This window comes from Lutra lutra, chromosome 1 (genome assembly GCF_902655055.1).
Source record: "Lutra lutra chromosome 1, mLutLut1.2, whole genome shotgun sequence".
Classification (NCBI taxonomy): domain Eukaryota; kingdom Metazoa; phylum Chordata; class Mammalia; order Carnivora; family Mustelidae; genus Lutra; species Lutra lutra.
In genome coordinates this window covers 6,624,684-6,639,232 of record NC_062278.1, presented here as the reverse complement: position 1 = coordinate 6,639,232, position 14,549 = coordinate 6,624,684, and the positions used below count along the sequence as shown (strand labels likewise).

Sequence of the window (14,549 nt, the reverse complement as noted above, 5' to 3'; positions counted from 1 at the left end):
AAAAGGTAGAAACAACCTAAATGCCCACCAATAGATGAATGGATAAACCAAATGTGCTATAGACATAACGGCATGTTATTCAGTCTAAAAAGGAATGAAATTCTCATACATGCTGTATCATAGAAGAACCTTAAAGACACTCTGCTAAGTGAAATAAGCCAGACACAAAAAAACTGCCCCAACGCCAGCCATCACATCAACAATCCAGCAGGTAGGAAGGATAAAGGAAGGGAGAGTGTGCACCCTTTAAAGATTCTACCTAGAAGTCCAACCTCCCCTTTAGGGATACTTCCTGGAAGTTGTATCTGGCCCTTCTTTTCACATTCTAGTCAGCTGCACTCAGCTACAAGGGAAGCTGGGACATGTGGTCTTTGTTCTTGGGGAGCATGCCAGAGTTCTGTTACTGAGGAAGAAGGGAAGAAAGAGTACTTACGGATAACAAGCTATCTTCATACACATGAAAATCAACTTGAAAATGTTTTTAGGCACCAAGCTGTAATTCTTCAAGGTTTCATAGGATCACATGCAGAAAGGGGGAACTTTTTTTTTTTTTTATTCCAGACAAAGATCACAAGTGGGCAAAGAGGCAGGCAGAGAGAGAGAGAGGGAAGCAGGCTCCCTGCTGAGCAGAAAGCCCGTTGTGGGGCTCAATCCCAGGTCCCTGAGATCCCCTGAGATCCTGACCTGAGCCAAAGGCAGAGGCTTAACCCACTGAGCCACCCAGGTGCCCCGAAAGGGGGAACTTTAAGAAACAGTTGTGACCCAGTAAGTACTTGCTCTTTGGATGAACTCACTTTGAAAAATGTCAAGAATCCAGGGAGGTGCCATACAAAGACACTTATTCACCATACACCTTCCCAAAGGAAGAAGGACATGCAGCTGAATTTGAGAACCCTGGGAAAGAAAGAAAGAAAGAAAGAGAGAAAGAGAGAGGCGAAAGAAAGGAAGGAGGGAAGGAAGGAAGGAGGGAGGAAAGGAGGGAGGGAGGGAGGGAAAGGGAAGGGAAGGGAAGGGAAGGAAAGGGAGAAACAAAAGGAAAAAGGAAAGGGAAGGGAAGGCAAGAAAGGAAGGAGGGAAGGAAGGAGGGAAGGAGGGAAAGGGAAGGGAAGGGAAGGAAGGGATGGAAGGAGAAAGGAAAGGGAAGGGAAGGGAAGGGAAGGGAAGGGAAGGGAAGGGAAGGGAAGGAAAGGGAGAAACAAAAGGAAAAAGGAAAGGGAAGGGAAGGCAAGAAAGGAAGGAGGGAAGGAAGGAAGGAAGGAGGGAAAGGGAAGGGAAGGGAAGGGAGGGATGGAAGGAGAAAGGAAAGGGAAGGGAAGGGAAGGGAAGAGAGGAAAGAAGGAAGGAAGAAAGGAAGGAAAAAGAAAGGAAAGGAGGGAGGGAGGGAGGAAAAGAACAAAATAAAAAAAAAGACAAAGATAAAGGATGCCTCATCTTCTCCATTTCATAGAAATTGAAAGACGGCAAAAAAAAAAAAAAAAAAAAAAAAAAAAGCCCTTATAATCTGGCTGCATTCAGCGCTGGCAGAGACCAGGAAGACTCACCGGCCCATTGCAAATGTTTCAGGTGGGGAAATGTTTTCTTAACCCTGGGCATCCAACACCCTCAACCACATGCACATCCCGCCCTCAGGAACAACAACCTAGCACCTTCCAAACACAGGGTTCCCCACACTGAGCTTTCCATTAAGGCTGTCTTTGCTTGAACATTTCTCAGGCTGAGCACAAGGTTTCACATATTCTCACAGTTGAGAGAATGGGAGTTTCTATGAGTCATAGAAAATTTGGTTTAAAAAAAATGGCATCAGGAAGAATCAGTAACACTAAACACCCACATGTCTCGTCTCTTTAAAGCACATCGGGGGAAATTTTGCTTTTAGTGGTAACTTAACATTCTGTTGCTGCCATATATATCATCTGCAGGAGAAACAAAATAACTAACAGCCTGGGAAGACTTTTATAGCCTGCCCATCCTTTTTAAGAGATGGCGCGGTCCCAATTTTGACCTCCTTTTTACTACTTTCCTTTCCTTTGGGCAAAATCCTCAGTAATACTAGGACAACTCTGTGTTACTGCGTAGGCCCACCTGATTCCCGTGACTTTTCCACCCCTACCTTGGCAAAGATCTATCCTTGGTGGTAAAAAGACCCGTCCCCCTGTCCCGACCTCCTGGGTAGCCCTGGTCCTCATCCCATCTCAGGCCTCCTGGCATCTCCTGTCTCCTGCAGGATCCACCACAAGTCAGGAAGCACTGCCAACCCGGCACCTGCAAACAAAATCCCATAGAAGGTTCTGGAGAGTGTGCTTCTCTTGGGAAACCCAGCCTAAATGGTTTCTGCCTGATTCATCACTCCGCCAGCACACTACAGAGAGTCAGCTCTCAAGTTCTAAAATGCTTTAAACCCTCCCTTATTTTTAACATTTATTACCCAACTCATATTACAGTTTTCATATATCCCTGATCTCTGAATCACACATCCTAGTTTGTCCAAGACAGTCCAAGACAGTCTGTTGTCAATAGAATTATTTATGGTGTCTTCTTTCATTCCTAGCTTGGAAAGAAAAATTACACAGATACCCTATTCATTGCCCAAATTTGTCTGTGACTTCCTTGATTACCATACTCTGTCCTGGTCACCTTGCCATTCTCCAAGGACCTGCCTTTCCTGGAAGGAAAGAAGGAGGGAAGGAGAGAAAGTGTAGAAAGGGCTCTCTTCTACCCTCTTTGCTCAAAGTTCAGTCATGAGTCCAATATAAGGAAGAGCATTTGAAAAGAACTACTCGATGGGATGCCTGGGTACCTCAGTCTGTTGAATGTGGACTCTTGGTTTCAGATCAAGCCCTTTGTGGGACTCTCTGCTCAGGGGGGAGTCTGCTTGAATTTCTCTCCTGCTCTCCCTTTGCCCCTCCCCCACAAAATAAATAAATAAAATATTTTTTTAAAAGAAAAAGAAAAACTACTTGAAGGAACACCATTCTCCCACACTGCTCATGTGTGGGAAATAAATAAAATAAATAATAAAATAAAATATAATGATAATAAATAAATAAAAAATAAATAAAAAATAAACAAATAAAATAATAAATAAAAAATAAAAATAAATAAAAATAAAATAAATTTTTAAAAAACCAGGTGGTGGGTATTAGAGAGAGCATGGATTGCATGCAGCACTGGGTGTGGTACAAAAACAATAAATACTGTTATGCTGAAAATAAAAAAAAAAGGAGAGTATGTGATATGATGAGAACTGGATGTTATACACAAATAATGATTCACTGACTATTACACCAAAACCTAATGAGGTATGTTTCTGGTTGAATTGATACATTTTTTTAAATGTTAGGAAAAAAAAAGAAATTAAATAAAATTTAAATAAAATACCTTTAAAAAATGATTAAAAAATGAATAAAATAAAAATAAATTTAAATAAATAAATAAGTAGAAATTAAAAAATAAATAAATAAAACAGAACACAGCAGTTACAACCAGAAACAGTAGCTCCACCTCCAGATTCAAATGCTGGTTCCATCCTTTCCTCTCTATAGGGCTCAGAACAACCGACTGACCTTTCTTCCTCAGACTTCCTTATGCATATAACGGATGTAGTACAAGTATTTGCCATATATAGGTGACCCACAAGCATATGACAAATCATCAATATCACTAGGCATCAGAAAATGCAGGGCAGGGCGCCTAGGTGGCTTAGTCAGTTAAGGGGGTTAAGGGTCTGGCTTCGGCTCGGGTCATGATCGCAGGGTCCTGGGATCGAGTGCCACGTCCTGTTCAGCTGGGAGTCTGCTTCTCCCTCTCTGCCCCTCCCCCACCTCCAGCTCACTCTCATTCCCTCTGTCTCTCTCTCTCACAAAAATAAATTAAAAATACTAAAAAAAAACAAAGAAAAGCTTAGGTCAAAAACACAATGAAATACCACCTCGCACCCATTAGGATGGCTACTATAAAAAAAATTTTTTTAAGAAACAGAAAATGGCTGGCCGATGGACAGGGGAAGGTATGTGCTATGGGAAGCTCTGTGAATTGTGTAAGACTGATGCATCACAGACCCGTACCCCTGAAGCAAATAATACATTACATGTTAATAAAAAATAAAAAAATAATAAATAGATAAAAGTTAAATTTTATGTTTAATAAAATATTATTAATAAAATATTCATTTATTTTTAATAAAATTAAAAAGTAAAAAAAAAAAGAAACAGAAATGGCATGTGTTGACCAAGATGTGGAAAAATCAAAGCCCCTATGCGATACTGGCGGGACTGTAAAATGGTACAACTGTTAATAAGAAACGGAACGGAGGTTCTTCAAAACATTAAACATAGAATTACCCTATGATCCAGCAATGCCACCGCTGGTAGATACCCAAAAGAATCAAAAGAGGTTCTTGAAAAAGATACTCATAGCAGCAGTACTCACTAGCCAAGAGGAGGAAACACCCTGTCCCTCAGCAGACAAATGGACCCAAAAAAAAAAAAAAAGAAGTGGCTGGGGCGCTGCATGGCTCAGTCAGTTAAGTGTCTCCTTGAGCACAGCTCATGATCCCAGGGTCCTGGGTTCAAGTCCCCCATCGGGCTCCCTGCTGAGCAGGGAGCCTGCTTCACCCTCTCCCCGACCCCTCTCCTCACACCCCACTGCTCGTGCTCCCTCCCTCTCAAATAAATAAATAAAATCTTTAAAAAAAAAAAAAGAATGGTCTATACAGACAATAGAATAGCATTCAGCCTTAAAAAGGAAGGAAATTTTGTCTTGTGCTGCAACATGATGACACGCCGCTAAGGGAAACAAGCCCGTCGCATAAGAACAAATGCAGTACGATTCCACTGACAGGAGGGGCCAGAAAGTATAATGGGGACCACCATGAGGCAGTGGAGGGAGGGGCTGTTGTTTGGCCAGGTTGGAGTTTCAGACTTGCCAGGCGAAAAAGTTCTGGAGGTCTGCTTCACAACAACATGAATATACTTGACACAACTGAACCATCCACTTAAAAAGGGTTAGAATGGTCCATTTGATGTTATGTGTTTTTTACCACAATAAAAACTAATCATTAAAATGTGCCTTCCCATAGTTGGTGTTGTACGGGATTCCACTGGTTCACATGTGGAAAGCCTAAACCACTGGCTGGCACAGAGTCATAAATGTTGTCTCTATTAATGAACCCACATCCTTTCTTCCACGGTACATCCATGTGTAGAAATCATTATAGGTCTGGTGTCTTGTCACAGGTTTGTGTGAGGTTTTGTTTATTTAGTTCTTTTTGTCTTCTCACTTTTCTGCCTCATGCATTGTTCTCTAAGGTCAAATCATTTTAGAAGCTTTATTTGTTCCATTTACAAATTATTATTAGGTGTCAACTGTACTAATTTTTTTTAAAAAGTTAACATTTCCAAACATGACTATGCCTGAAATTAGAGTATTCCTATACCCAAATCATTGAAAGTTAACTTAATGAAAATACGTGGAGTATACTTATGAAAAAAAATCCTATAAGGACATTAAAAAATATAATATGAATTTAAAAAAATATATTATCTGGGGCGCCTGGGCAGCTCAGTTGTTAAGCATCTGTCTTCGGCTCAGGTCGTGATCCGAGAATCCTGGGATCCAGCCCCACATCGGGCTCTCTGCTCAGTGGAAGCCTGCTTCTCCCTCTCCCGCTCTCCCTGCTTGTGTTCCCTCTCTTGCTGTCTCTCTGTCAAATAAATAAATAAAATATTTTTTAAAATATTATCTGCAACTTCAATTCTATAAGATACAATTTGAAGTCTCAGATTATTTTCTTTGTCTTGAATTTTTAAGAGCTGCCCTATATACTGAATGACAGGGGTTTGACTAGGCAGGAGTCAATGCCAAGAAAACACATGAGTGTTTTCAAAGGCAGTGTAATGGGACTGCCATGAAGTGAACACAGTCAAAGGAAGCATTGAGGGCGCCTGGGTGGCTCAGTGGGTTAAGCCGCTGCCTTCGGCTCAGGTCATGATCTCAGGGTCCTGGGATCGAGGCCCGCATTGGGCTCTCTGCTCAGCAGGGAGCCTGCTTCTCTCTCTCTCTCTCTCTCTCTCTCTCTCTGCCTGCCTCTCTGTCTACTTGTGATCTCTCTCTGTCAAATAAATAAATAAAATCTTTAAAAAAAAAAAAAAAAAGGAAGCATTGAGCCCAGATCACAAAACGTAATGGTCCCAGATTTCTTAGGGACTATTCTGGTCATGGCTTTCCAAGAAGAACACAGACAGAAAAAAAAAAAAAAAAAAAAGAAGTGTCCCTGAAAAATGAAATCAATATAAGACTGCTCAAAAAAAAAACCATATTGTATAAAATGAGGTTTAAAAAAATTAGTTGTACTTGGTCTGCAAAGAGAGATGTTGAAGGAAATATGCATTTGAAATCCATGAAGGCCGATCAAATGTTCATCCGTTCGTTCAGTTTTGAAATTATTTGATAAATATTCATTGAAAGATTTCTAGGAACCCGGCACTGTGGTAGGTGTTAATCATACCAGTCATGAGCAAAAACAGATGCCTTGCTGGGTTAATGTAGAAGGTAAAAGTAGACACAATGACAGACACCCTCTGAGGTCCGTCGAAGGAAGCTCATGCTGACAAAGGGAATGAGACCGAGATGGAAAGGACCATTTAGGGAGGGGGTGATTTCCCCACCCCAGGACTATGTGGGAAAGACAATATAAGCATTAAAAATGCCGAGGAGAAGCTTCTACACTAGGTTCTAAGGATCTCATGTAGATAAAAATCTACCTCTCCAGCCAGAAACACAATGAGGTCCAGCTTTCAAACACAGTGATGGGGGAGAATGCCTGTGTACACAGAGTGATTTGGGGATCAAATCACAGAGATCAAATTCACTCCTGAGCAAAGACCTAAAATGATACAGACCTAGGGGAAATCTGCAACACATGTACCAAAAATAATCAGATCCCTTTGCTTGGATGCATACTGATGTGCCATTATTAGAATCTCAATTTTGATTACAATCCCACAACATTTCACCTAGAGGCTGTATCCTTCCTTCTGAAATGTCATTCTAACTATGACAAACATCACAAAGATAACAGCTGAAGATAACTGGAAGCAACCAAGATACCCTTCAATAGGGGAAGGGATAGGCAAGCTGCAGTCATCCTGCCGGGGAATATTACTTGGCCGTGAAAAGAAGGGAGCTCACCAACCACAGAGAGATACGCAGGAACCTTAATGCCTAGTACTAAGTGAAAGAAGCCATCTGTGTGATCCCAGCTCTGTGACATTCTGGAAAGGGCAAAACCATGGGGATAGTAACAAGGCCGGTGTTGGCTGTGGGCCTGGGGGAAGGAAGGGAGGGACGAGCAAGTGTGGCACAGAGGATTTTTAGGGCAGTGAGACTGTCCAGTAGGATACTGCCCTGATGTATCCATGGCATTACACATTTGTCCCGTCCCACAGAACAGACAACACAGAGTGCACTCTAATGTAAACTATGGATTCAAATTGATAATAATGTATTGATACTGGTTCGTCAATTATAAAGAATGTACCACACTTTAAAAAAAGAAAAAAATAAGTAAAAATTTAAAAATAAAAAAAGAACCTATGCTGAGCTAGCAAAAAAATATAATAAATATATTGATAAATAAATAGTAAAAAATTACATGTATGAAAAAAAATCATGAGGAAACTTCACAGGCCTGTCTTCCCTTACGGGGAAAAAAAGTTCTCATTTCCCAAGTTCAGAAACCGTTGCAAAAGCATTGAATATGATATTTTCAAAGCGTAATTAGTGAGTTTAAAATACAATGTGATGACCAACCACTTTGCAGTAATCTTTCCCTGTTTAGGTAATGTTGACCGCAAAGCTAATAGCTGAGTGGCACGTGTTTGGGGTCACGTGATAGCAATCCCCTCGGACTTAGCAAATGGGTCGACCCTCGCGTGACTGAGGTTGGAATGAGAAACAGGATAGGAGCTATTGGGCAAGAGTCTCCCGCTGTGCCAATCACAGGTCCTGCAATATTGGACTTTGGCAGGTGACTACTTTCTCAAACAAGAAATGGACAGAATAGGCCAGCTGGTTTTCACACTGGTCTCCAATGGGAGTGGGTGTCTGGGGAAAATGGGGTTGGTGGGATAGGACAGGGCAAGAGTGCATGGGCTTCCAGCAAAAGAGTTTGATTCCACTGGGAAGGGGCATTTATTGGCTTTTATAATCAATTCTGGTTGAATAAAAGTCTCCTCGAGCTAAATAATTCTTTTTATTTATTTTATTTTTTTTTTTAAGGAGACATCTGGTTCCCTTCCCCTGAAGGTATTTGCTCAAGCCAAGGAATGAAGCACCTGTGAGTGAGAAGCAGATGAAATTGGAAATATACAAACCTGAGGGAACCTTCCTTTCATTTTTGAGGGGATCATCAAGGGAGGAACGTACTTTGGCTCCCATAAGCCAATCCAATATCTGATCCCCCACCTTGGCCACAGCTGCCATGGCATAAGATGTCATCCAGAGTTCCTCTCCAGGTCCAACCGCCTAAAGGGGGAAAGTATCCCATCCAGATGACGGGGGCCCCATGTTAGGAGCGACGGGTGGTCACTGTCTGGGTGCCCTCCCTACTTAGAAGGAAGCAAGTGTTTATTCATGTTACTTATCAGATAATAGGACAAACGATCAAAAAGGGAAGAGACAAATACCCATGATGGTTTACAGACAGGAATCATGGACTCTTAAGTCGTAAGAGCCCTAAATGAGCCACAGAGGGAAAGATGCTGTGGAAAGCTACACAACGGGAGGCACATCTGTGACCCGGGCAAAGCTCGTCCTGCCAGTGATGGTCTATTCTAAGCTAAGATCTAAATGAAGACCGTTCTGCTCAGCCACCAGCTTCTGTTGGCTGGTCAGCATAAAAAGCATCTCCAATTCTTTATCTTCCTGGACTTTACAGTGAATGAAGACCCAGGGAAACAGTGTGCCTGGAAGCAACCAGGTCACCCGAGCTCGCCAGCACAGCTTCCCCAAGGGTCCTCCTCTTCCCTTCCTTCCGCAGCCCTGACAGATGGCCCCATGTGTCCCCCAACCAGGAGAAGAGATGCCAACCCCACAGAAGGCAGTCTTCTTGATAAGTACCTAGAAAAACGTAGACAACACTCCAATGCCAGTTATGAAATCTGGGAAAAGACAAAATGTAATCGCAGCAGATCATGTGGTCCCCTCTTGCATTTACACAGTTACAATAACGTTCGAAGTGAACATTAATCTGACTGACATTTTTGCTTAACTACTCTGGAAGGATGGAGGAACGGAGGATGGAGGGAGGGGAGGGAATTTAATTCCATCGTCCTTCATAGAAAATTGATAATATCCAAATTGAAAACATAAGAAGAGCCAGGAGCCCAGGACTTACAAATATGGAGGTAAATGACAGAAGAAGGTGGAGGGCAGAGAATGAGCATTTTTTTTCATGATAAGCCCAGCAATGTTACTTAACTTTATGCATCGGTTATTATTTTGAAAAAAACAATAGCAATTAAAGTAAAAAGTTATCAAAGGCACAGAGGACCTCCAGAGTGAAGAAACCTGACACCTGGCGGGTGTGGTGTGGGAGATCTCTGCAGAACGGTTAGGAGCCCAGAGAGGCAGAAAGCTTGGTCCTGTAGCACGGTCCCTTGCTCCTGGCCAGGGCTGTGAAGTCTGCTCTGTGGTCTGACCAAAACTCCATGGGGAGAAACCGGCCCCAAATACATTCTTCTTCATGATTTTCTTCTTAATGGTCATTTGTTTATTTAGGTCTTGTCACAATACCAAAAATCTCAGCAAAAGCCAAACAGCTCTGTGTGCTTATTTGGTACTGCACAAACCTCGTCCCCAAGTCCACGTGCAAGTCCCTTTCATCCTTCGCTTTCCAGAAGCCTTAGAGCTTAAAGTGTGAATTTGCTGAAAAAGAAAAAGCTTCTGAACGATAGGCTGGCAGAGTATAGCAAAAGACGAAGATTCAAACTCTGACCACACACGTCCACTTCCAAGAATGTATCCTGCTCTTCGGAAAACCATGCAGTGTGGTTTGCAACCATGATTTCCAGCCCTAAAGACAGGTGAGAATACTGACCTCTAGGCCTCACCCCCAAGAGAGTCTGATTTAATTGGTCTGTGATGGGGCCGGGGCATCTGTGTTCTCCAGTCAAGATAGTGGACTCTGGGGGTGCCTGGGTGGCTCAGTGGGTTAGGCCGCTGCCTTCGGCTCAGGTCATGATCTCAGGGTCCTGGGATCGAGTCCCGCATCGGGCTCTCTGCTCTGCGGGGAGCCTGCTTCCTCCTCTCTCTCTGCCTGCCTCTCTGCCTACTTGTGATCTCTGTCTGTCAAATAAATAAATAAAATCTTTAAAAAAAAAAAAAAAGATAGTGGACTCTGGGATTATAATAACAAAAATGGAAATCAGGGTAAATACCCAATGGAGAAGACTGGTTAAACCCGTCCCAATATAGGGCCCTACAGTGGAATCCTGAACAGTCTTAAAATAACGTGGCAGAAAGAAGATATTTCATTAAGCCTATTTATTGACATGGACATATACTTACAACATGTTATCAAGTGAAAAAAAAAAAAACAGGTTATATAAACTTCCTATGTGATATGATCTACTCCTGGAAAAAGAGTATATCTAAAAGAATCACCATTATTCTAGAAGTAAATGCACCATTGTCAGTAGCCATAATGTCTGAGTGTGGAAAGATTTAAATATTTTCATTTATGTGTATGTTCTAATATATTCACAACAAACAAAGTATTACAGATACCACCCTCTAAAGTTCCAAAATGCCCAGACATACCTCCTGAAAGCTTTAAACATTTTAGGACACTGTTCCTATAGATTTTAGCTCACACCCACCCTCCTACAACCAATAAACCCACACACATGTCCCCAGCCTTTACCCAGGATGCTCTACTGCCTGCCAAGTCTCCAGCGGAGGGGTGGGGGACACATGGGGGAGAACAGTCCACAGGTTTCATCTTTCCTTTGCAGGTAACCACGTTCGGCTGCCTTAGACCCAAAATATCCTTATAATTTTGTTGCACACACAGGCCTTCTAAATTCACATTTCCAAAAATAAATTAATTAAATTAAATTAATTCACCTTTCCAAGTCGGAGGGTCAAAAAGGCAGCCCCTAGATTTGAGATTGGGAGGAAGTCCCAAACACAGCCCCAATCCCTCCCTTTCCACCCACTGAACCATTCAGCATCCCTGGTGGAAGATGCTGGAGCACTGGCGACAGAGGGGTGGGAAGGAAGAACATGTTCTAATAGACTTCTGGCACAGACAGGAGGTTTCCTAAGAAGGTTGCAGCTTGAGGTAGGGGCTGAGTTTCAGACCACAGGCAGGGGAAAGAATCTTGTGTTCTCAGCAACGTAGCGCGGTCCTATTGCCTTCATCCTTCTAAACACCTGATGCCCTCTCTCTCCCCAAAGCCCCTTCTTGGATTCCTTGCGTCAAAGCTGTCCACTAAAAAGAACTGAGCTGCAGCATTTCAAGTAGTCATCTACGGCAGTTTTTGAAACTTAAGATAAAAGCCATCAGGGAATTCCAACCAAACCCCAAACACGTGAGAAAAAGGCCTGATTTGAGCAGTCTGCTCCCTGGGTCCAGCCCCTTGCCAACCTTGTAGCAACCAAGCAGAACACTGGCCCAAGCAGGAAATCTAAAATTAGGTTTTACTACCTATAATGGAAGACTTATGGGATGGTTTAATTAGCAGTCTCAGGACTAAAACCCCAAGTGGAGGAACAAAAACATCTTTCTAGACATACCCAGTGAGTCCCCACGCCCTCCACGAACCTCACCCTCAGACAGGGAAGGGGCAGGTGTGCAGGGGGACAGAATGAGGACCCACTTCTTCCCTCTCCTAAGCTTGACACAGGCCACAGCCAACAGCACAGGAGCCCCTGGTCCTTTTATTTAAGAGGCAAGTGGAGGTCTTAACGCCCCACTAAGAAACTAGGTGTTCTGAAGAACGAAAGGACCCATTCAATCCAGTCCTCTCCTGAAATATTCCACACAACAAGAACAAAACTCAAAAGGTTAAACAAAGGTTCTACTCAGTCACAATGTATCAGTGAGCGTTGCCACATTTGGGGTGGCCAGATGCTTTGAAGACTCCCCCAGGACCATTCTTGGTCAACATAAAGAATAATTAAACTGGGTGTTGGTGTGAATTCCATGTGTTCAGAGAGTTTTCAAGCAAATCTGAGAAAAGAACAAAGGGCAGGAGCCTGTGGGGGCTGGAGATGGGGCCAGGGTAACAAACCCCATCCCTTTGGGGGGGGACCCACAGCTGAGTGCCTGCAGAAAACACTCCAGGTTTTGGAAGGCGGGGATCGCTGGGGAGTGGTGTGACCACACGCAGTCCCTTTCTGTGTCCCCCATGGCTCCCCTCAACAAATGTTAGTGGGCTTGGACATTTCCCCCCAAGTGTCTCCAGCCATACTCTCCCCTTTCTGGGTGGCATCCCTGAATCCAGCATGGAGTCAGATAGGCCAGCCTGAACCAGGGCCAAGCCAGAAAGAGAAATGAAAAATCAGGGACTGCGGTTGGCTTCTTTGCCAAGGAAAAATTGGCTCTGTTAGTAGGGTCTCTTTCTCTCCTCAAGTCAACGTGACAATATTCCTACTGAGGAGAAGCGTCCCTTTAAAAGAAACTTCCATTTATTACAACACAGAACAAAATGGGGAGACATCTTCGCTTTCAAAAATCTTTTTATTCTTTTTTTAATTTAAATTCAATTAGCCAACATATATCATTAGTGTTTGATGTAATGTTCAATGATTCATTAGTTGTGTATAACAAAAATCTTATTTTCTTAAAGATTTCAGCTTTCCAGGATAAAAACACTTTTCAGAAGTCCCACTTATCTTGTGAGCGCTGGTATTTAGGTGTGGTTTCTTAGTATCCTGGAGCCTTCCTATACACAGACAGTAGGTGCCTCAGTCTCTGGAAATCCTTATAAGGAGATCAGCATAGAACAGTCTTTTTCTACCTGAGTAGTTACCAGGAGAGTAAAATTCAGTACAACCCGGGTCCTCCTCAAACTTCTGTGCATGTGGTTTAGGAAGAGACAGTTTAAAGTTCTCTCTAGGCTCTGGTCACACGGTTGTCACAATACAGAATTATTGTGTATATGTATTATAATACCATGTTATATATTTATACCCACAACCTATGTAATATTATCTACATGTATATGTAATATTAATTACATTAATATTATACATATACACATTATACATATAATAATATACATAATTAATATGTAATATTATCTTACATCTATATGTAAGAGCTCACCTCTAATTAAAATATTGGGGGAAGGAAAATACCACACAGGGATCATATTGAATAAAACAGAGCCAAACAGGGGAAGGAGTCTGAGATGACTTAGGTAATGAAACTTTTGGATATTTTCTCTTTCTGGATACAGAGGTGGATGGGCTTGGTGTCCTCACTGACCCCGGTTCAGTAGGATCAACAACATTTTCTAAGCTGCTGGGCCGTTTCGTAGTCAAAAGTCCCAGCGACTAAGTTGGAAGAGAATTCCCCAGGGAGAGCACAGTAAAGTCAGTGTGAGCTACAGTCGTGGAAGGTGGGACAGATAGTCGACAAGGTAAACACGTGTCATGTAAGTAAGGGTGCAGGCACATACTGACATATCATCTAACATGACTTTATTACCAAAAAAAGAAAACAAAACCACCCAGGTACCGATTTTACTACTATGGCATCCCCTGTGTGAGGAGTCATAGTGTGAAGAGGTATTTTTAGTGATTTTTAAGGGCAGGCATTCATCAACTTCCAAATCTGTGCTCCCTGTGACCATGACATAGCATTCGGTCATCCTGCCGCTCATTGTCAAAATTCTGACTGTGGGTCACCGCTGACTCAAACTCATGTCTGTCTCTAGGACATTAAAAAGAGCCCACTTGGAAAGAAGAACAGGGGAAAGTTTCAGGAAAGCAAGCTGTCCTAACTAGCTGGTTGCTTGCTTGGAGTTAAACACCTCTTAAAACACAGACAACAAAGACAGAAAGAACCAACGTACCTTTCGCATTCCAAATCCAGGGCACAGACAGTGCCGGGGGTGGGGTGGAGGGAGCCTCGGGGTCCTGCGGGGCAGTGGGGAGATGCTCGCATTACCCCTGGGATCTCCTGCCTGGACAGAAGCAAGCTTCCCTGTGATGTTCCAGAAGGAAGCCTACCAGCAGAAAATGCCGTTAACTCTTCCTCTGCCACGAGCTGGAGGTAAGCCTAAGTAAGCGACTTCATCCGTGTGCCTGCCTTCGTCCCAGCCACATCTCCTCTCAGCAGGCCCTTCTAGAAGATCGGGCACCGTGCGCTCCCCAGGAGAACAAGAGGGTTACTTGTGGGGCTGCTCCTGGGGAGAGGAGACTCAAAAGCGGTGCTAGATTCTTCCGGAGCTGTGCTGGTTTCACAACACACATTTCTCTCCCTTCCTAAGAATCTGGCTTTTCCCTCATGTACTTTTTTCCTATTTTCGGGATGGCTGGGT

At 43.0% G+C, this 14,549-nt stretch overlaps 1 protein-coding gene across 3 annotated transcripts in view; it reads right to left on the bottom strand.

The window, feature by feature from the left end:
* ERG (ETS transcription factor ERG) overlaps positions 1-14,549 on the bottom strand; it is a 244,586-nt gene that overhangs the window by 216,859 nt on the left and 13,178 nt on the right. For 2 of the 3 annotated variants that reach the window (XM_047719905.1, XM_047719922.1), the window contains exon 1: positions 14,082-14,511. The exons of the other annotated variant lie outside the window; for it this stretch is intronic. The gene's annotated coding sequence lies outside the window, so the exon portion shown is untranslated. Of the gene's footprint in view, positions 1-14,081; positions 14,512-14,549 lie in introns of those variants that run through there. 3 annotated transcript variants of the gene reach the window in all.